Genomic DNA, 22,367 nt, shown 5'->3' with positions numbered 1-22,367 from the left:
GATGATGTTCTTTACAGGAAATGCTCAATATGTCCACCATCATTCCTCAACAATAGCTGTAGTCGAGGAATAATGTTGTCAACAGCACTGTAAAGCATGTCCGAAATTATGGTGAGGCATTGGCGTCGGACGTTGTCTTTCAGCATCCCTAGAGATGTCGGTCAATCACGATACACTTGCGACTTCAGGTAACCCCAAAGCCAGTAATCGTACGGAATGAGGTCTGGGGACCTGGGAGGCCAAGCATGACGACAGTGGCGGCTGAGCGCACGATCATCACCAAACGACGCGCGCAAGAGATCTTTCACGCGGCTAGCAATACTTTTTTCTTGTTCTAATAAAACCCCATGTAATTCCAAGCATGTGTGTCAATTTTTACCTCTCTATCTACATTATTCCGTGGTTTATTAAGTTTTCAAATTTATACTGACTTTTGATCACCCAGTATTCACAGATAGGAGACCTGTATACAAGGTGTCACATTTACATTTCATAAGCGAAAGTACAGTAGGTGTGGGTCTATGGTTCGGTTCTGGGGCAGGGTCTGGTAGTAATTTGTTACCCTCCCCTCCACCGCACTGCTCGCAGCGCCCAGCCAAATACAGTTTCCCATCACCACCACACAATCTGCTGAAGATGATTAGTTTGATAGTTTAATAATATTATCTGTAAAATATATAAAATATTTTTATACAACAATAAAACTTAGCTTATATCTGTGCTTAGAACATCACTGCAAGATAACTTGCAAGATGTTGCATATAAGAGAAAGGCATTATTAGAAAAACCATTTTCCGAAAATTTAAGGACTTCTTGTGTCATGTAATTGATTTAAGAAATGTAATAGCGATAAACCTGTTTTGTTTATTTTCCGACGCATTCATTTTTTTAGGATACAGTCATAACTAGTTGCGGCCACAACGGCAACCTTCATATAGTGCAGAATACGTAATGACTGTCTTCTAGAGGGCGTTCGCATCTGACGCAAAGACTAGAGAAGTTGGCTCAATCTTCATAATTCCTTGATTTTTGGCATTACCTTCAGTCAGACATCGAACTTACATTTGTTATTAACCAAATGTAGTTTACAGGACTTTGTTTAGCTCACAATTAGATCCAGTTAAAATCTAAACACTTTCTTTAAGATCTTAGTTTTAGGGAACTCGGGACAAAACGGGCTAGCGGCGCACGACTCGGCTGCATCGTGTTCTGGACGGGAGAGTGCTGCGGCTTCTCCTACAGATGACCTATGACCATGTCTCAACTGAAAGGAAGGCACGGCAGCCGATTTCATTTGGTTTGTGGAGTGCAGCTTGTAAGTGAACAGTCGTCCTTCACGTTTCCAGCTCTGCTTTTATAACTTTTGGTGAATTTTGAACGCATGGTGCCTATAAATTGTTAATATTACGCCATTAAATAGCATATGATCTTAAAGCGTATGCCGCTCGCTATACGTTGGTTGTATAATACGCTTAAGTCCGTCACCTGTTATGCTCCAAAAAAAGTTGTTAACCTGACACGTGCTCCTGGGGCGGAACGGGACGCGGAAGAACGAGGTGGTGTCCCACTCTGGCCATTCACTTTCTGATGCAGGCAGATTTCAAATTGTGTATTTTTTCCTTCTTTCTTTTCCAGTTGGTGTAAATTTACATTGAAAATTAGCAGTGGGATCAACGGAAATAGCAGTTTCAGCCATTCTGTCTTCTGAAATGGGAGTTTTAAAAGCATCTAAGTAATTTAAGGTAATGAAATCAACGTTGGAAAGATCCGATCGTAAAGCTGAAGCTAATCCCAACTACAGAGTTCGTATATGAGATGAAAAATTTAAAAACGTGTTCACTGCAAAACAAGAAGACGATCTGATAGCATACCTGGAGACAATGGAGAGCATCCTCCAACGATGAAGCATCAGATTCTCAGATCAAACGTACCAATCACCAAAAAGAAAGCCGCGCGGGATTAGCCGAGCGGTCTTAGGCGCTGCAGTCATGGACTGAGCGGCTGGTCCCGGCGGAGGTTCGAGTCCTCCCTCGGGCATGGGTGTGTGTGTTCATCCTTAGGATAATTTAGGTTAATTAGGCTGTAAGCTTAGGGACTGATGACCTTAGCAGTTAAGTTCCATAAGATTTCACACACATTTGAACATTTTTGAATATCAGTGGAAGCCAACGTCCTGTAAACGGTAAAACAATGTTTATGGCTGCAGTTTTGAACATACGATTTCACATACATTTGAACCAAAAAGAAAGGCAGAATTTCGAAATTGACATACGTACAGACGTAAGTGTTTTTAGTGAACTGCTATCTCACGGAGGGAGGACGGGTGGGGGGGATTGGCAGGAACCCATCACTCCCCCTCCCCCATAGCGTACTCCTGGTTCGCGCCTGCTCTACAGCGCATGCCTAAGGGTGATAACCTTTTTCCTTCTGTGCAAGTCTTAACATACTTATTTTTGCATTGTAGTACTTATGCAAGACGAGTGCCAAAGGTAGCAGAATTATTCTGCAGTGTATCGTAAATGATGGTTTTCTAAATTTGATAAACTTGTCCCAAAAATTTGCATTTTTCCCTTCAAAGTTTCCCATCAAAGTTCAAGAAGGATAACCATTAGGTTCTGGTGCTGAGTGAAGCAATAGGTAACAAATCTTGGAGAACACCTACGAACTGCAACAATATCTTTAATCCAGCCAGGTATGGGTGTCAAATACTGTAGCACTTCTGAGGATCACAAGTATTGTAAACGCAGTCTGCTTCGTAAGTGCGCCACACAGAACCTCTCCAGCGAGCAGCATTCGCTGATTCACCTTCTCTGTAGCTGCCCTTTTGCGCTCGTTCCATTTGATGTGGCGTTCCAACGTTGGACATACGTGTCAGATCGACGAGGCGTATCATTAATACTGCATTTCGTTTGCTACATATTCACATTACCTTAATGTATCTGCATTTTAAACAAGCTTCCCTTCGTTACGCCAATTAGAAATACTGTTATTTAATAATTTTTCCATTGCGATTTGCATGCATCATTTATCTATTTTTTTCTGTCATTCTGCACTTTTTGTTAAACTTATTTCCATGCCTGCTTCTCCAATCACTCTCTGTCAATATTTAATTGTTCTTCTGTGTCTGTTCTTTTCTTCACTAATCATGATATTATCTTCATACACTATGATCTTCATATCATCTGCAGTTGACCAGTGTTGAACTTTCATTGTCATGTCCATTACTATAGTAAAATGCACTGGTGAGAGCACAATTCCTTGCCAAATCCCTCTACCTGCTATAAACCATTCGGATTCTTTGACGTCTATTCTAACACAATTCAGAGATTTTTGTATATGTTTCTTATTCTCACTGCATTCCGTTTGACAGCTTCAGTCTGCCCAGACCTAACTGTATCTCTTCTCCATTATCCGTGTCGCACGCCTTTTTATCGCTACGAATGCAGCCATGGTGCCTTTCCCAAGCTCCCATTTCTTTTGTGTAACGTCTCTAAGTTATTCTACATACTTTTAGGATATGATGGGTGTACTTGCAACCCCAAACAGTAAGCGTTTATAACTTAACACTACGTGCGGCGTATTTCAAACTACACTACTGGCAATTAAAATTGCGACACGTCCGACAGACGCGAAATTTAACCGTCAGAAAGACGATGCTGTGATATGCAAATGATTAGCTTTTCAGAGCATTCACACAAGGTTGGCGCCGGTGGCGACACCTACAAGGTGCTGACATGAGGAAATTTTCCAACCGATTTCTCATACACAAACAGCAGTTGACCGGCGTTGCCTGGTAAAACGTTGTTGTGATGACTCGTGTAAGGAGGAGAAATGCGTACCATCACGTTTCCGACTTTGATAAAGGTCGAATTGTAGCCTATTGCGATTCCGGTTTGTCGTATGGGGACATTGCTGCTCGCGTTGGTCGAGATACAATGACTGTTAGCAGAATATGGAAACGGTGTGTTCAGGAGGGTAATACGGAACGCCGTGCTGGATCCCAACGGCCTCGTATCACTAGCAGTCGAGATGACAGGCATCTTATCCGCATGGCTGTAACGGATCGTGCAGCCACGTCTCGATCCCTGAGTCAACAAATGGGGAAGTTCGCAAGACAACAACATCTACATCTACATCTACATCTACATGACTACTCTGCAATTCACATTTAAGTGCTTGGCAGAGGGTTCATCGAACAACAATCATACTATCTCTCTACTATTCCACTCCCGAACAGCGAGCGGGAAAAACGAACACCTAAACCTTTCTGTTCGAGCTCTGATTTCTCTTATTTTATTTTGATAATCATTCCTACCTATGTAGGTTGGGCTCAACAAAATATTTTCGCATTCGGAAGAGAAAGTTGGTGACTGAAATTTCGTAAAAAGCTCTCGCCGCGACGAAAAACGTCTATGCTGTAATGACTTCCATCCCAACTCGTGTATCATATCTGCCACACTCTCTCCTCTGTAACGCGATAATACAAAACGAGCTGCCCTTCTTTGCACCCTCTCGATGTCCTCCGTCAATCCCACCTGGTAAGGATCCCACACCGCGCAGCAATATTCTAACAGAGGACGAACGAGTGTAGTGTAAGCTGTCTCTTTAGTGGACTTGTTGCATCTTCTAAGTGTCCTGCCAATGAAACGCAACCTTTGGCTCGCCTTCCCGACAATATTATCTATGTGGTCCTTCCAACTGAAGTTGTTCGTAATTTTAACACCCAGGTACTTAGTTGAATTGACAGCCTTGAGAATTGTACTATTTATCGAGTAATCGAATTCCAACGGAGTTCTTTTGGAACTCATGTGAATCATCTCACACTTTTCGTTATTTAGCGTCAACTGCCACCTGACACACCATACAGCAATCTTTTCTAAATCGCTTTGCAGCTGATACTGGTCTTCGGATGACCTTACTAGACGGTAAATTACAGCATCATCTGCGAACAGTCTAAGAGAACTGCTCAGATTGTCACCCAGGTCATTTAAATAGATCAGGAACAGTAGAGGTCCCAGGACGCTTCCCTGGGGAACACCTGATATCACTTCAGTTTTACTCGATGATTTGCCGTCTATTACTACGAACTGCGACCTTCCTGACAGGAAATCACGAATCCAGTCGCACAACTGAGACGATACCCCATAGCTCCGCAGCTTGATTAGAAGTCGCTTGTGAGGAACGGTGCCAAATGCTTTCCGGAAATCTAGAAATACGGAATCAACTTGAGATCCCCTGTCGATAGCGGCCATTACTTCGTGCGAATAAAGAGCTAGCTGCGTTGCACAAGAGCGATGTTTTCTGAAGCCATGCTGATTACGTGTCAATAGATCGTTCCCTTCGAGGTGATTCATAATGTTTGAATACGGTATATGCTCCAAAACCCTACTGCAAACCGACGTCAATGATATAGGTCTGTAGTTAAATGGATTACTCCTACTACCCTTCTTGAACACTGGTGCGACCTGCGCAATTTTCCAATCTGTAGGTACAGATCTATCAGTGAGCGAGCGGTTGTATATGAGTGCTAAGTAGGGAGCTATAGTATCAGCGTAATCTGAAAGGAACCTAATCGGTATACAATCTGGACCTGAAGACTTGCCCGTATCAAGCGATTTGAGTTGCTTCGCAACCCCTAAGGTATCTACTTCTAAGAATCTCATGCTAGCAGATGTTCGTGTTTCAAATTCTGGAATATTCCATTCGTCTTCCCTGGTGAAGGAATTTCGGAAAACTGCGTTCAATAACCATCTGCACGAACAGTTCGACGACGTTTGCAGCAGCATGGACTATCAGCTCGGAGACCATGGCTGCGGTTACCCTTGACGCTGCATCACAGATAGGAGCACCTGCGATGGTGTACTCAACCACGAACCTGGTTGCACGAATGGCAAAATGTCATTTTTTCTGATGAATCCAGGTGTTTACAGCTTCATGATGATCGCATCCGTGTTTGGCGACATCGCGGTGAACGCACATTGGTAGCGATATTCGTCATCACTATACTGGCGTATCATCCGGCGTGATGGTATGGGGTGGCATTGGTTACACGTCTCGGTCACCTCTTGTTTGCATTGACGGCACTTTGAACAGTGGACGTTGCCTTTAGTATGTGTTACGACCCGTAGCTTTACCCTTCATTCGATCCCTGCGAAACCCTACATTTCAGCAGGATAATGCCCGACCGCTTGTAGCAGTCCTGTACGGGCCTTTCTGGATCCAGAAAACGTTCGACTGCTGCCCTGGCCAGCACATTCCCCAAATCTCTCTCCAATTCAAAACGTGTGGTCAATGGTGGCCGAGCAATTGGCTCGTCACAATAAACCAGTCACTACTCTTGATGAACTGTGGTATCGTGTTGAAGCTGCATGGGCAACTGTACCTGTACACACCATCCTAGCCTTGTTTGACTGAATGCCCAGGTGTTTCAAGGCCATTATTACGGCCAGAGGTGGTTGATTCTGCGTACTGAATTCTCAGGATCTATGCACCCAAATTGCATGAAAATGTAATCACATGTCAGTTCTAGTATAATCTATTTGCCCAATGAATACCCGTTTAACATCTACGCTTCTTCTTGGTGTAGCAATTTTAATGGCCAGTAGTGTAGTAGCATACATGAGGTCTCATAAAGGTTGGAGGTACACACACTTTAAATCAGTTTTAGAGAAAAGGTAGCTCCCACCTCTGTTAGACAACAACTCTTCAACGTGAGGCAGTAGGTTTAGATCAACGTTAGACTGTTCATCAGCACAGACATTGCCCGCTGGCTGGTGGAAACTGGTGATACAGCACATTGGTCCTGGAGCTGTGCGACTTATGTCTGGAAAGAAGTGGGCAAACTCTTGGTAGTACAAAAGGCTTCAGACTAAAGTCGCACGCTCCGAGAGTTGATTAAAAAATTTCCTTATATGTCGTTCGCAGTGCGTCGAAGTCAGAAAAAGGAAGTGTGGCAGATATTAAATTTACTTCGCCCTCTTCTGTCAACTCAAAACTATTGATGGCGTCTAAGCCGAAAATGTTATGATCAGCAGGGGAGTGCACAACTAAATAGGTTAGCGCGTGTTCAACATTTTTGTACTTAGGCATTTCTCCGAGTAGGGGGCTGGCCCTGCGGCAGGAATACAAGACCCGGAGCACGGCCTCTCGCAGCAGAGGCAAAATGGGCCGGCTACGTGCGTCCCAGTTGAGTCACGGCAGCACCGGTGTCCACCTGGAGTGGCTGAACAACGTCAAGTTCACAGCGAGCTTTCGCAGCGGTGCACGTCAGGCGCTGCAGCCGCAGCTACGACTACGTAGACCTAAGGACTGCTTGCTGTGGCGCGCCGCCTGCAGCCCCTGCAGCCCGCAGCACAACAGGGGCACCGGCTCCTGCCGTGTCCGCTCTGGAGCACTCGCGACGGGCCTAAAGCCGTCGGCAAACGGACCGCGATGTCGAACGTCAACGTTGAGCGTGCGGAGTTCAACGTGCTGCTGAACGCTCAGAAATGATGCGGCCTGTGCATACGGTACGTGCGCCCCAATGTGGTATATGCGATCGCAATGCACACCAGTGGCAGTTGCGGGATGTTTCTAGTTAGTAAATCACACTGTTAACTCGACGGGCGCTTGTAAAATTCCCACATTCAAACGCACATTTCCTCCATTGCACATATGCTAGTCACGTTGGTCTATATGTAATATACACAAATAAAAACTTCAATTTCCATGGGAGGAAAAGGAAAGCACCATGTCCAATCAGGATGGACACAAGATTATAAAAGTTCCATTACAAACAGTGCGATACAAATTTGCAATAGTAAACATTATTTCATCATTCCCACATTTTAGTACAAAAATGGTTCTGAGCACTATGGGTCTTAACTTCTGAGGTCATCAGTCCCCTAGAACTTAGAACTATTTAAACCTAACTAACCTAAGGACATCACACACATCCATGTCTGAGGCAGGATTCGAACGTGCAACCGTAGCGATAGCGTGGTTCCAGACCGAAGTGCCTAGGGCCGCTTGGCCACCCCGGCCGGCTTTAAGTAAAACCCCAAGATCATTCTTACTTGATCACTGTTCCTCCCCAGTAGCAGAAATTACCAAACGTAAAAGAAAATTGAGCAAAATGTCTTTATACAAGTAGCCCAAGTTGTCCTGTAGACTAAGCCAATCGAACAAATTCACTCCAAAAAAGGTGAACTTATGTTTACATAACATCAAATATTATAGTATATACTTATATTAAACTAATAATAAAGCATCAGAACCTATTAAAAACGGCAATGTTAGGGGAAAAAAATTTGAACGTGGCGAGACGCTAAACCAAGAACAGATCTTCATTAGCCAATCATAGCATGATGCCGCTTGCTAAAAGCTTTCATCTTGCTATGTTACTAACTGAAATTTAATTATAAAAAATTGTACCAAGAACAATGCACTGTTAGTGAATCCTCTGCGTGTCGCTGCCTTCAAAGGGCACGCTCTCACAAATCGCAATTTACAGTCATTTTTGTGTCACGACTATGAGGTTTTTCATGATTTTACTGCAATTAATCACATAGTTAACAACGGGTATTCGAGTGATTCTCAGTTTTCTGGTGCTCAGAAAAGGCATGTTTGCTTATAGCCTTGAAATGAATGCCAATATGTCGGCTCACAACTCTGTGCTGAAGGGAGAGGGGGTACATGTGACGTAGTTGGCGTTGTGCCATTTGATTGATCGACGCTCAGACGCACGCTCAAAATATCTGACATGATAGATATTGCTCTGCACGTTCGAAAAGACTCCCGAACGTGCTATTCCACGCCATGACGTCAGAAACTCGTCACGCTCAACGCCTAACGTTCGGATGCACGGTCCATGTGCCGACGGCTCAAGGATTTCCTCGACGTGAGTGACAGATGGCGCGACGCCCAGGAGGGAGGGTGTTTTTGACCCGCCCCGTTAACATCAGAAACAGTGACTCACGACGCTGAGGGCAGGGAGGATTGTTGTTTCTGGAGTGCACAGGGAGGCGGAATGATCGCTGTAAACTCTGCGAGGTCTCATTTATTTATAGATGATGTGTCCTCACTTCGAGATGTAGGCTTTTAGCTCATTTACTTGTCATTTGTGTGAGTCCCTGAGTGTCTCTTCTGGTGTTTCCGTCGTGACTCCCGTCATGTTTCTGCGTGCATATGAGTACCGCTCACAGCACAGCACGATGTGTTCAGGGGGTCGACGTTGACCTCACTGGCAGTTGACGTCCGCGGAAAGTGAGAACGATGCAGGTGCGATGGATATGGCCATGACCAGTCAGGAGGTTAACCGTGCCACGGTCGGGATTGACATGATTTACCAAAAACCATACCCTGATGTTCGGGAAAGGCCTTTGTCACTTTGGCCACACTTCCCTTGCGAGATGTCCTATTGCCAAGGTTCTCAGGACCAGGAATCATCGTAAAATAAATGAATCGGAATCTGTCTCAGTGTGGGTGAAAGGTATTGACAACTACAAAAAGATGGCACTCGTAGGTGATCCTCAATATTTCTTCATATGTGCGAAAATCTCGTCTCGAAAGTGTTGTAGCTGTTTGTCTATCTGCCGCGCGAGGCCGCCTCTAGTTTTAACAAGGCGGCCGGCCACGAAAAGTCAAAATGTCTGGTCAGCGCCCTTCCGCTTCGGCTGCCACTGCGACGCAGCACAGAAGTTGTGGTTTGACAACTGGCAGCTGTATAAGTAATGAATCTGGAAAGACGGCGGCAGTCGTCGAGCAACCGCACGTGCAGCAGCATCGACAGAGATTAGTTGTGCCGCGTTATTTTAGGAGGAGTAGGCGTTTGCGTCTTACAGTTTTTAAAGCAATAGACAACATTTCTATTACTACCAATAATTACGTAGGCGCCCAAGTCATCTTGACGATTGCATTCGATGTCTTCCCCTCTTACTTCCTTGACCTTATGATGTCTTCCCCTCTCAAGCCAGTATCAGGCAGCCTGATATCTCATCATTACGACGATCGAAAAAACAGCCGATGTCCCACACAGCACATGTGTTTAGGTAGTAGGGAATGCCTCCGACACCCTCCGAAGTTAACTCCTTTGTCCACGCCTCACTGCTGCCCTGTTGGTCACTAGAGTAAGCCTATATGCTCATACGCTTGCTGCTAAGCTCACCACCGATACGGAAATAAAGCAGTGGTGTGATCTGATGTGTGTGATTGGTAGTCTGTACTGTGATGTGCTTATGGCTGTGCTGTGTTTATGTATAGAGTGTTTTCTTTGTTTTTCCATTACTTGTGCTGGGTAAAGGTGTGTTTTTCCTCCAGCTGTACTCTCAGGTATCCTGCAGTTATTTGTCTTTTAATGTTCATGTTCTGTACTTTTATTGATGGGTGTCGTTGTAATTTGTCTTTCAGTAATATGTTTACTGTCTTATGTGCTGCGATTATTACTTTGTTTTTGTTACACAAATATGGTATGGTGTTAAGAATATCATAGGCTTTCCTCTCTCGTGACCATCGGTTGTCTGCGGAAACCACTACTAAGAGGTCATCGGCGTATCCAATGACACCGTTAGTGAGTGAGTCATTGCCTACGAGATGCAAGATGGGCTCGATTGCGGTGTCCCAAAACATGCGTCCTTAAATCAAATCTTCGGACCATAGCTTTATGAGCTTTTTCAGCACAACCAGTTTCCCTCCTTCCAGTTTGCGACTCTGTTATGCTTTAATAATGGAAACGATCGAAGGTGCCTGCAATGCCGCTTTAGATAGCTATAACATAGTTGAGTATGCCGTACAATGTTAGAGACTGTTTTTGTTTTTACTGCATCCACTGATGGAGGCTGAGGTCGTTGAGTTCTCTATGTTCCTGTACGCGGTTACATAGAAGTCGTTCCTGTACCATAGCTAGGGAGCTGATGAGGCATACAGGTCTCTAGGGCTTAGGTTCTGTAGATTTTTTGATCATAACAGTGTTGGCGGTTTTCCATGATTCAGGAACCCTGCCCGGTCGCAGAGCGTAATTTAATAAGTCTGTCAGATACAGTGTTATTAGTGGTGTTGCCTGTTATAAAGCTTCTACATGGATGTTGTCTAGGCTGTGAGGCTGGCAATTGCCAATGCGACCTGGAAATCGATATGTAACGGTTTCAGTTATGTATTCCCTGTACAGTTCATCTCTGAGTCTTTGTTGTGGTACTGTATCCGCCGTAGGGTCATCGTCTAGGAGACGTTTGCTAAGCAGAAATTGTGCTTTGTTTCCCTATCTTGGGGTCATGGTACCGTCGTCCTCCTTTAACGTAGCCATAACTAAGAGAGATTTCATCCTTTCAGACATTTCTTGTAGGGTTGACCATAGGAGCCAGTTTGTAATTGTATTGCTACGTGTTCTTCCGACTGCTTTCTTCTTGTCTCGAGCAGTTCGTTCTTGAGTACATCGTTTGCGTCTCTGTGATGTAGACTGCATCTAAGGAGCACAAACGCCTGTCGTGTGCCTGGACCGTGCGTGACAATTCAATCAGGCCTCAACTTCGTATAACGCTGCGTCCCGTGAATAATTATATAAGGACGCTAGGCAAAACGTTAAGCACTTTTCGGTATCTGTGAAAAACTGTTTTCATTGAGTCATGCGAAACTGAAGTATGATAGTGGCCCGACAATGACTGTGGTCTTAAAAGCAGTTAGATAAGTTCATTACTCCCTCAGTCCTCTCGTAGCACCCGAAGGCGCAGGGAAAAAGTGTTCTCGAATTTTCACACGTAAGGGAGATTATTGCTGACAGACAGTTCCAAGATTCAGTCAGAGATGTTTCAAGACATGTGCATGTGGTATTTAATTCAGTAGTAGCTAACTTGCATGAAAGTTATAAATTGGGCGATCTTTCTAATATTGCACTAAAGTTTTGTTACCGTCAACTTGAGTGTATCTATCCACTAGGATAACAATCTCAGCTGTTACCGAGATTCTACTGTCGGTAATAGAGCACAGATAGCAGGTTTCCTGCATCAATCTCACAGTCTGACTTATCTTCGTCGGTGACGGAGTCGCCTCTTAGGTATCGATGGGGCAGCCGGTGTCACGTGACCCCTTCTGGCCGCTCCAGCGCAACTTCTCATATGTTCAGTGCAAACGCAGGTCTGCAGTCCAGAAATTCAAACAAAATACGTCTCCAATTAAGGAAGTACCTTCCACACGTGCATGTATACATTTTCTATAAAAGTTCATTTATACTCACATGTACACCGAAGCGTCAAAGAAACTGGTATAGGCATGCGTATTCAAATACAAATATATGTAAACAGGCAGAAAACGGCGCTACGGTCGGCAACGCCTATGTAAGACAACAAGTGTGTGGCGCAGTTGTTAGAGCCGTTATTGTTACTACATTGGCGGGTTACCAAGATTTAAGTGAGTTTGAACATGGTGCTATGTTCGGCGCACGAACGATGAGACACAGTATCTCCGAGGTGGCGATCAAGTGGGGAGTTTCCTATACGACTACTTTATGAATGTACCGTGAATATGAGGAATCCGGAAAAAGATCAAATCTCCGACGTCGCCGTGGTCGGAAAAATATCCTGCAAGAATGGAACCAACGACGACTGAAGAGAATCGTTTAAAGTGACAGAAGAGCAACCCCTCAAAAAATTGCTGCATATTTCGATGCCGTGCCTTGAACAAGCGTCAGCTTGCGAACCCTTGAAACAAACGTCATCGATATGGGCTTTCGGAGCCGAAGGCCCACTCGTGTACCTTCGATGATATCATGACTCAAAGCTATACGCATCGCCTGGGCCCGTCACACCGACATTGGTTTGTTGATGACTGGAAACATGTTGCCTGGTCAGACGAATCTTGTTTCTAATTGTATCGAGTGGATGAACATGTACGGCTATGGAGACAACCTCATGACTCCATGGTCCCTGCATGTCAACAGGGGCTTGCTCAAGCTGGTGGAGGGTCTATAATGATGTGGGGCGTGTGCAGTTGGAGTGATATGGGACCCATTCACAACTGCTACTGAGTCGCACCATGTTCAAACTCACTTCTTGATAACCTGCCATGGTAGCAGCAGTAACCGATGTGACAACTGCGGCACACACTTGTACTGCTGCACTGGATGAAGAAAAGTTATGAAGAGTCCAGAAGTATGTGCATTATGCCTGAGATTCAAAAATCTAATAATGAAATTAAAACAATTTTTAAAAGGGAAACAGGGCAACCGAGAACGTAGGAAGACATTATTTTTATCAAACTCAATCAAAAGTTTGTTAACAAGAAGTCAGAAGTAGAAAACATTTTTAATAATCATGTTTTAAGTATTGTAGAGAAAATGAGATCCAGTTATTCATTAGGAAATGCAAGGCAGTACATGGAAGAGGCAACAACTGTGCAATTTAATAAAATTCCTACTGAAAATAATAAATTCACTCAAAAGTATGAGCTCACATGGAACTAATGGCATTTCGAACAGAGTACTAAAAGATTGTTCCCAACAAATAAGTAGGATTCTCAGCCGCATTTGTAGTACTTCACTGAAACAGGGCATTTTTCCAGATAGACTGAAATACGCTATTGTTAAACCATTGCATAAAAGAGGGGATAGGTCTGATGCTAACAACTATCGCCCAATCTCACTTCAGACACCTTTATCCAAAATTGTTGAAAAAGTAATGTGTTCAAGAGTAGCATCACATATCTGTGTAGTACTAACAAAACATCAATTTGGTTTTAAGAAATGCCTTTCAACAGAAAATGCTTTATATGCTTTCACTGATCAAATATTAAATGTATTGAATAACCGAACATCACCCATGGGATATTTTGTGATTTGTCAAAGGCTTATGATTGAGTGAATCATGAAATTCTTTTAGTTAATCTTAAGTATTGTGGTATGAGTGGGAAAGTGCACAAATGGTTGAATTCATATTTACTGGAAGAATGCAGAACAAATAGTCTGCTAAAATCAGCAGAGTCCTCTAACAGGGCAAATATCAAGAATGGTGCCCCACAGGGATCAGTCTTTGGTCCATTATTGTTCTTAATGTATATTAATGACTTGCCACTCTATATTCATGAAGCTGCAAAGCTTGTTATTTTTGCTGATGATACAAGTATAGTAATCAAGCCCAACAAGCAAAAATCAGTTGAAGAAATTGTAAATAATGTCTTTTTGAAAATTATTAGGTAGTTTTCTGCAAATGTACAGTAAATGGCATAACACCACTGATAAATATAGACTATGAACAAAAGTCTATTCCTAAGGAAGAATATTCAAAAATTCTGGGTGTGTACATGGATGAGAAATTTAATGGAAGAAACACATCGATGATCTGCTGAAATGGTTAGGTTCAGTTACTTATGATATTAAGGTTATTGAAAATTTTGGTGATAAACATATCAGTAAATTAGCCTACTATGCCTATTTTCATTCACTGCTTTCGTATGGCATCATATTTTGGGACAATTCGTCATTAATAGAGACAGTATTCAATGCACAAAAGTGTGTAATCAGAACAATATCTGAAGCCCACCCATGATCACCTTGCAGACATTTATTTAAGGAACTCGGGATATCCACAGTACCTTCGCAATAAATATATTCACTTATGAAATTTGTCATCTATAACCCATCCCACCTCAAAAACAACACCAGAAGAAAGGATGATGTTAACTATTCTGAATTAAATCTTACTTTGGCACAGAAAGAGGTGAATTATGTTACCACAAAAATCTTTGGTCATTTGCCAAATAGCATTAAAAGTCTGACAGACAGCGAATTTAAAAAGCAAATTAAAATAATTTCTGAATGACAATACCTTTTACTCAATAGATGAATTTTTAGATATGAAGTAGTAACTGTACAAAAAAATATTATTTTGCGTAAAGAAAACATATATTAAAGTGACACATTCCACCTCATTACGAAATGATCTATGGAACAAGGATTAATATATGTATGTATTATAAAGGGGTGTCTTTTGTCGTGTTTTTTTTCTTTTTTTTTGCATAATTATATGAAATATTAGCCACTGAAAAGTGTGTGAGAGGCATGAGCACGAGAGTTACATATGAGAAGCTCCTTAATCCCAGTATAAACATATTTTCCTCCAAATCTCATGCAGGTTACAAGATCCATAATGCGTAGATGACGACCCTCAGTACACGAAATGTTTTGTATACGCTTTTCTCACCCCTGAGAATCAGACAGGGCTCTGTAATAAATTTCATCTTTAAACGAGAATTGCCCTCCGAATGTTCACCTTTATAGTTTGATTATGCAACACCGATCAGATTTACCTCCTGAAATAACACTGATTGAGCCAGTATTTAAATTATAATAGCACGGGGATATTTATCTTGTCAGACTGTGTTGCATACGGACTCATTCAGTTATCTACTTTGGTTGCTCGCTCCCTCTTGTTTGCATTGTATATTGTGCTATATCATTTAATTCCAGATTAAAGTAACTAATCGATTAAATGAATGTTCAGGCGAGCCCCTGACAATTATCAGGAGGCACTGAATCAAAGAAGGTAACGGTACTGTAAGCAAATATAGAAGCCTGAGTACGCACTGTCAGGCACCGATCTATAAGTATAGTCGATAAACTGTAGACAAACTTTTCTGCAGACAAATCTGTGTGCGTTCATTTTAATCGTTCTCGGCGTCTTTTTACCTCCCCTGAATTGCGTCTGAGGGACACCGTTCTTCCTTTTAGAGACACTGTGAGGTTCCTGGGCCTCACTTTTGATTCCAAGTTGTCGTGGTTGCCTCACCTTAAAGACCTCAAGGTGCGGGCCCTGAAGGCACTGAATATTTTGAAGTGTCTGAGCCATCGGTCCTGGGGAGCAGATCGGGCGCGTCTGCTGCAGTTTTATAGGGCTTTCGTCCGATCGCGTCTTGACTATGCTTGCACCGTGTATGGGTCAGCAAGGCCTTCGTATCTGAAGATCCTTGACGCAGTACACCATGAGGGTATCAGGCTGGCCACTGGTGCCTTCCGTACCAGTCCCATCCCCAGCCTGTGTGCTGACGCAGGGGAACCGCCGCTCGCCATCCGGCGGAAACTCCTCATGGTGCGACGGGTGTGTCATTTCCTTGCCTGTCCTACCTCCCCTGCGTACCCTACCGTTGCCCGACCACCTATGGAACGTCTCTGTTCCAGTCGTCCCAGGGCAACAAAACCATTTGGGATTCGTGCCAAGCATTTGCTTGAGTCCCTTGGTGTGGAGCGTGTGGCCCCCCAACGACAAGGTTTTACTCGCCTGCCTCCCTGGTTGCTCCAGAGGCCCAGCATCCTTTTAGACTTGTCGGAGAACCGGAGGAACTGCACTCCGGCGTTTGTTTTTACCTCCTTATTTTACGATATTTTAAACCAGCATCCGGACCATGTACCTGTATTCACAGATGGCTCTAAACAGGGGGACACTGTTGGTTGTGCTGTTGTTTTCCCTGATCGAGTCGTCAAGTTACGGCTTCCTGCGGCGTTTACCATCCTCGATGCCGAATTGTTTGCAATCTTGCGGGCATTGGAGCAGATGAGATGTGTTACCAGTCTTAAGTTCCTCATCTTTTCTGACTCCCTGAGTGCCCTTCAGACCATGCAACACTTGTACCCAGCGGATACGGTCGTCCAGAACATCCATGATGCCCTACTCCACCTGCAGCGGCAGGGGAAGGAGGTTTCTTTCTGCTGGGTGCCCTGGCACGTGGGTATTAGGGGGAACGAACTGGCGGATGTGGCTGCCAAAGATGCATGTTCCCTCCCTCACGTTGTTGAATGTGCCGTCCCCCTCCATGCTGTAACCTCCCTTTTGCGTTTTCGTGTTATGCATCAATGGGAAGAGGAGTGGTTGGCAGTTTCTGACAATAAGCTGCGTCTGGTAAAGGCCACTACGCGACCATGGCGTACGTCCTACCAGTCATACAGGCAGGATGAGGTTCTCCTCACTCGCCTCCGCATTGGACACAGTCCCTTCACGCATGGTTTTTTACTCCGGCGGGAGGACCCCCCAATCTGCAGTGCTTGTGGCGTCCAGATTACTGTCCGCCACATTTTACTTGACTGTCTTTTATTCTCTGACCAGAGGGCGGTGGTTTCCTTGCCACCGGATTTGCCCTCTATTTTGCAAGACGACGCAGCGACTGTGGTTAAGGTCTTACGGTTTTGTGTCCTGTCCAATCTGTTGCCTCGGATTTTAGGGAGAAGGTTTTAATGTGCTGCTGGGTGACTGGCTCACCCAGGTTTTAGGTAAGAGGTCCGCCAGTCACGATTACCTCCTTGTTTCCCTTCGGTATCTGTTCTCTTTTCCTTGTGTTTCCTTTCCTTTTTTAGTGTGTTTCTTCTCCTCTTGTTTTGCCTCTGTATGTGCGCATTTGGATCTGCGCCAGGCCTGTGTCTTTTAGCCGTTCTCCTTGTTCGGCGTCCGTCTTCGTCCCTTCGCCGCTTGTGTTCCTGTTTCTATGCGTCTGGGCGCTGATGACCACGCTGTTTAGCGCCCGTAAACCCCAAAACACACACACACACTGTAGGCTATCGTCAGCAGAATCCAATTCGGTATAATATTAACAAAAGAGAGGTAGTTTTTCAACTGCATCGCAATGTAATGGTTTTATCTGAGTTGTCTCTGAGTTCTTGGGAAAACATTGTAGTTCTTGCTGAAGGAATCACATTTTTCATCTGTACTTCGGTGTCGGGAACTTGTCTCATTTACGGACGGAAACGTCTCCTTTCTCCAGCGGTGAGCGCAGTCTGTGGTGATGCCGCGGTCGGTGACTGGAACACGCAGAAGCCGCCCCCAGGGACAGACGAGGCGCCTGGAAGCATGTCGGGGTGGGGACGGGGGGGGCCATTGATTCTGCATTAGCCGGCGGCGGTCGCTCAGGTCTGATGGGGAGGCAGCCCACAGCCCCTCCCCAGACCCCCGCAGTGCAAACGACAGGACCCATCAGCAGCCAGAGGGTGACTGGCAGGGAGTGGGGACAGTACAGGGAAGAGGAAAGAGAGTCACACCTGCCATTCTGCAACAGGTCTGTCTTCTTGTGGTGAGACTTGATTGTAGCAGAGCAGCTGTAAACACATTCCCTTTAATCCTTCGACAAGAGAGCCCTGATATCATGATCTATGCACTCACTATCTGATCAGAAGTAGCTGGACACTAGTGAACACTCATATGGGCTGTGTCCAGCCTTCACTGTTTGATGGCTTAACGCTGCTGTGGCCACTGTGACTGAGGTATTTGGATGTCTTTAGAGCAATAGTGATGCGCACTGCGCTGGTGGAGGTTCAGGGAGAACACTGCCCCAGGTAAACAGTGTGGAATATTTTTATTTGAACATAAAAGAATGCAAGTATCATTTGTGGAGTACTGAGTCACGTACAAGAAAAGCAAGTAAAGATTTAGCAACCTTGGGCCAAAATCAGTAACAAAGGTTCAAGTATAGCAGTATGTAGTTGGCATAAAGCCATAGTCAGGAAAGTCTGAAGAAGTAAACCACTGCCCTAAGCTCAGTAGCGATTAGAAGATAAACGCTATATGGTAACTGTCAAGCAGTGATTCTGTAGTGAGACTCTGACTGACCAGCTGTGGATGCAGCCGGCACGTTCCTCTGAGGGCTCTACGGGATAACTAGTTTTACAGCTGAGAACGAACTACGGAGATGTGGTTAAGCACTGGCACACAATATGTCGCGAGCTACTAGTGAGCACGTGACGTGTCATGGGAAAACGGTGCTCGTCTTTGCAGTACTGTGTTCTTGAATGCGCTCTCTGCTGGCATCTGACAGAGACTCCAGGACAACAGAACGACATATTGCTGTTGTTGATGATGTTCTTGTCCAGTCGATCACAATACTGATCCACCAGGAAATGACGACGATTCGATCCGCTTAACGAGAGTGAACGAGCAGTTTGGATAGATATTATATGAACAACTGACTTGAAAGCATTGACAGGACAATGTGTTTTTCTTAGCCACCACTATACTCGTTTACTATAACGCTATTGCGTGTTTCCCATAAAGGCCAAGAGCAATAACGTCAATGTTGGAGAGTGCCAACCTGCGACACGAGGGCAGACGGATGCTCAGCTCACATGCAGTAGTGCCTGTTGCGGTAGACGATGCCCGAAATGTGAGCATCTGCGGGATGAAAGTCTGTTGATATTTGCAGGTTGCTGACTTCTAGGAGAGACACAGCATATAGTAGCCCATTGTTCCTCAGGAGCCCAAACCAGAGTATGTAGTGATGTTGGACACTGGTGACTGAAGCAAAGAAGACGTTCCAACTCACCCCAAAGCTGTTCCGTTCGTTCAGGTTTAGAGGTCTGGACTCCGGGCAGGCTGGTCCATTTCAGGAACGTTACTGCCCACAAACCACTGCCTCGCAGATAGCCACTTACGAGAAGGTGCATTGTCACACTTATACAAACATCCTCTCCTAACTATTCCGCTGCTGTATGCTGTACACAATGCTACAAAATGTGTCGGTATCCTGCACTTAACACTTTTTAAGTCGTTTCTACAAATTTAATGTTCAGAGGCGTCGCTCTTCACACGACCACAAGTGTAGCTTAGCATCAGTTTAGAAATGTTTGACTTACAAGGAACTGTTTGATGTCTGTACTCCACTCCTTTTAACTCACTGTGCGCAGTCATTGTGCTAGCTGAGCTGCATGTTGAACTCTGGAACTCACGAGTGATTCCTTTCATGATAGTTTTTGCAACCACCCCCACAACGCTCGGTGGTCACTATCCATCAATACGTCACATCTGCCTGTTCTTGACTTACCTGTGGTTCTTCCTTCCTTTTTCCATTTCACAATCACATCACTAACATTCGACTTGGGTAGCTTCATTTTAGCCAACGGCCTTGCCGCAGTGGTAACACTGGTTCCCGTCAGATCACCGACGTTAAACGCTGTCGGGCTGGGCTACCACGTGGATGGGTGACCATCCAGACTGCCAAGCGCTGTTGGCAAGGGCTGTGCACTCAGTCCTTGTTAGGCAAACTGAGGAGCTACTTGATCGAGAAGTAGCGGCTCCGCTCTCGGAAACTGAAGGAGTGGTGTGCTGGCTACATGCCCCTCCATATCCGCATCCATTGACGCCTATGGGCTGAGGATGACACGGCGGCCGGTCGGTGCCTTTGGCCTTCATGGTCTGTTTGGGAGGGGTTTAGTTAAGTTTGGTTTATTTTTATTTTAAGGGCTGAAATATCGCTCAGGTGACATCCAACCACTATCCCATGTTCGAAGTCACTGAGCTCTCCTAATGGAAAGATTCTGCTGTTAGTGCTTCTCCACTGACACATGCATTTTCCCGCCAGTTATAGCGCATACTATTGGGTTCCTCTCTCGTGACATCTAGCAGCCAGTTCCGCATTACTTAGAGACCTTTGGATACATTTGATTGAAGAGTGTACAGGTTGCATTCCATGACTTTAGGACTAAAAGACTGTTATAAGATCATCAGATTTCCTCCTCAGCTCTACAACTCTTTTAGTAAAAACGGATATGACAGCAATGTGGTGGGACCGATGAGCACCACCTGTGGACGTTTGTTTGAAATCCAGGTAACAGATAATAAACTGTCAGTGTGGGTTGAGGGCTTAGACGAATATTGGTGACAGTCTGAGAGGAAGTAAACATGGGCAGCAACTGCTTCCAACACTGACGGAATAACATGCTGGTTCAGACCAGCTGTATAAAACAAAGGCCAAGTAGGTTCCAACAGATACCATAGGAGAAACAGAATATAAAAGACGGCTGCACATTCACACTGTACTGAGGCTGCTAATAGCTTCACAATGGCCAACTCCAGTGGGACTGACACTGTGGGCTACAAAGACCCCCAAGACCAAGGCAGCCGGCTCCCTCTATTCTGCCACCCACCAACCACTAACTGCCGTGGGACCCCACAGTGGCCAGTATATCGCCTTTTTTCATAGGATGAGACCACTCTTAACACTTTGGTGAATATTTGTTATGTATAGATGCAACAGAATTGAGGTTCCCCCATGTAATGTTGATCTACAGTCACAGTAAGGAGAGGGGAGGTTACAATTTCAGTAGGATGATAGTGTGTGGATGTAATCGAAGGTTTTTGTTGGGAGACAAGGTTTGGCATGAGAAATGGATGGTAACAGAAGTAAAGTTTTTGACAGACTTCATTGTCTGAAGAGAGGGTGTGGAGTACAAGAGGAGTTTGGAAATGGGGGTGGGGAGTAACCACATGAGGAAGGTTGGAGTAATAAATTGATATAGGCATAGCAACATACTAACTTCTCAGATTAAAGTGAAAAAGCAGTTGTGTTGTTTGACTCTCGCTACAGCTGGATAGCCTGGGGTATGTGAAAGTGTTCGATCTCACCAGAGAGGGGTGGGAATACTGTGATTTGGTAATGGTTGCACATGGGGGAAGTTAGCCGATACAGAATGCGCGATGGAAAGTACAGTGTTCAAGGTTTTGGAGAGAATGATAGAACATTAGAGGAATAAAATAAGCTACCACACACTGTCTTAGGAGAAGATAGTTCAAACTACAAAATCATGGTTGTTAAAGGTATTTGATGGGTTCAGTGCTCACATCTGGCCCCTTAGTAGTTGCCTCTATACGAAGCTCTTTGTTGGTTGCTTAATAGGTGGTATTTCCAAGTTAGTTGCTGGTCATGTATTAGGGCAAGGTTTTTAGTTTGATAGTGAACTCGACTGGACAGTTGTAAATAGTTAAGTAAAATTAATAATGTGAAAGCTACTGATAGCTTGAACTGTAAATATTGCTGCGAGTCAGAAGCTATTGATTGCACCTGCTGCTAAACTGGTTCCGTTGGACCTCAATGGACTGTTGGGACTCTGTAAAGAAAGGTAGAGGACTAGGAAAAGCGATGTCATCAGTGTACTAGAGGAAGTGAAATTGGAATATCAGAAGTACAGTAGGTATGTAGGAGCAGAATGAATGCTGCGCCTTGGCACTTTTCTACAATAGAGTGGAAAATACGTGCACTGATGTATTTGAGAGTCACGATGAATGGTTGACTGAGCAGAAATACTGTAATAAGATATATATAATTAATTAGTGCTGTGTAGTTTTCGAGTTTTTGAGCGAGAGGCCATAATGTCACACAGATTGGTTTTCCGAAGGTATAGGGGGTCGAAAACGATTGACTTTTTGTTGTTAAGGTGGCTGGATAGGAGATGAGTGGCATACATGAGGTGGTCATGAGAGGAGATGTTGGGGATGGACATTGCATTGGTCATCAGTAAGACATAGCCTCTGGTTCAGAAGTTAATGGATACACTGGGGGAATTGGGGCAGGGTAGATTCCAAGACTTGGGAGAATTGGGACAGGGCAGTGTCAAAGACTTTGTTAAACCCTAAGGTAAGACTGTTGGGGCA

The 22,367-nt window shown here is 44.5% G+C and overlaps 1 protein-coding gene and 1 pseudogene across 1 annotated transcript in view; one reads left to right on the top strand and one right to left on the bottom strand.

Moving 5' to 3' along the window:
* The window catches only part of LOC126355634 (uncharacterized), a 459,686-nt gene that overhangs the window by 132,595 nt on the left and 304,724 nt on the right, over positions 1–22,367 (bottom strand). The gene's annotated exons all lie outside the window — the stretch shown is intronic.
* On the top strand, positions 19,833–19,950 carry LOC126357082 (5S ribosomal RNA; annotated as a pseudogene).

The sequence above is a fragment of the Schistocerca gregaria genome, chromosome 3, assembly GCF_023897955.1.
Source record: "Schistocerca gregaria isolate iqSchGreg1 chromosome 3, iqSchGreg1.2, whole genome shotgun sequence".
NCBI lineage: Eukaryota > Metazoa > Arthropoda > Insecta > Orthoptera > Acrididae > Schistocerca > Schistocerca gregaria.
This window is presented reverse-complemented; position numbering and strand designations above follow the sequence as displayed.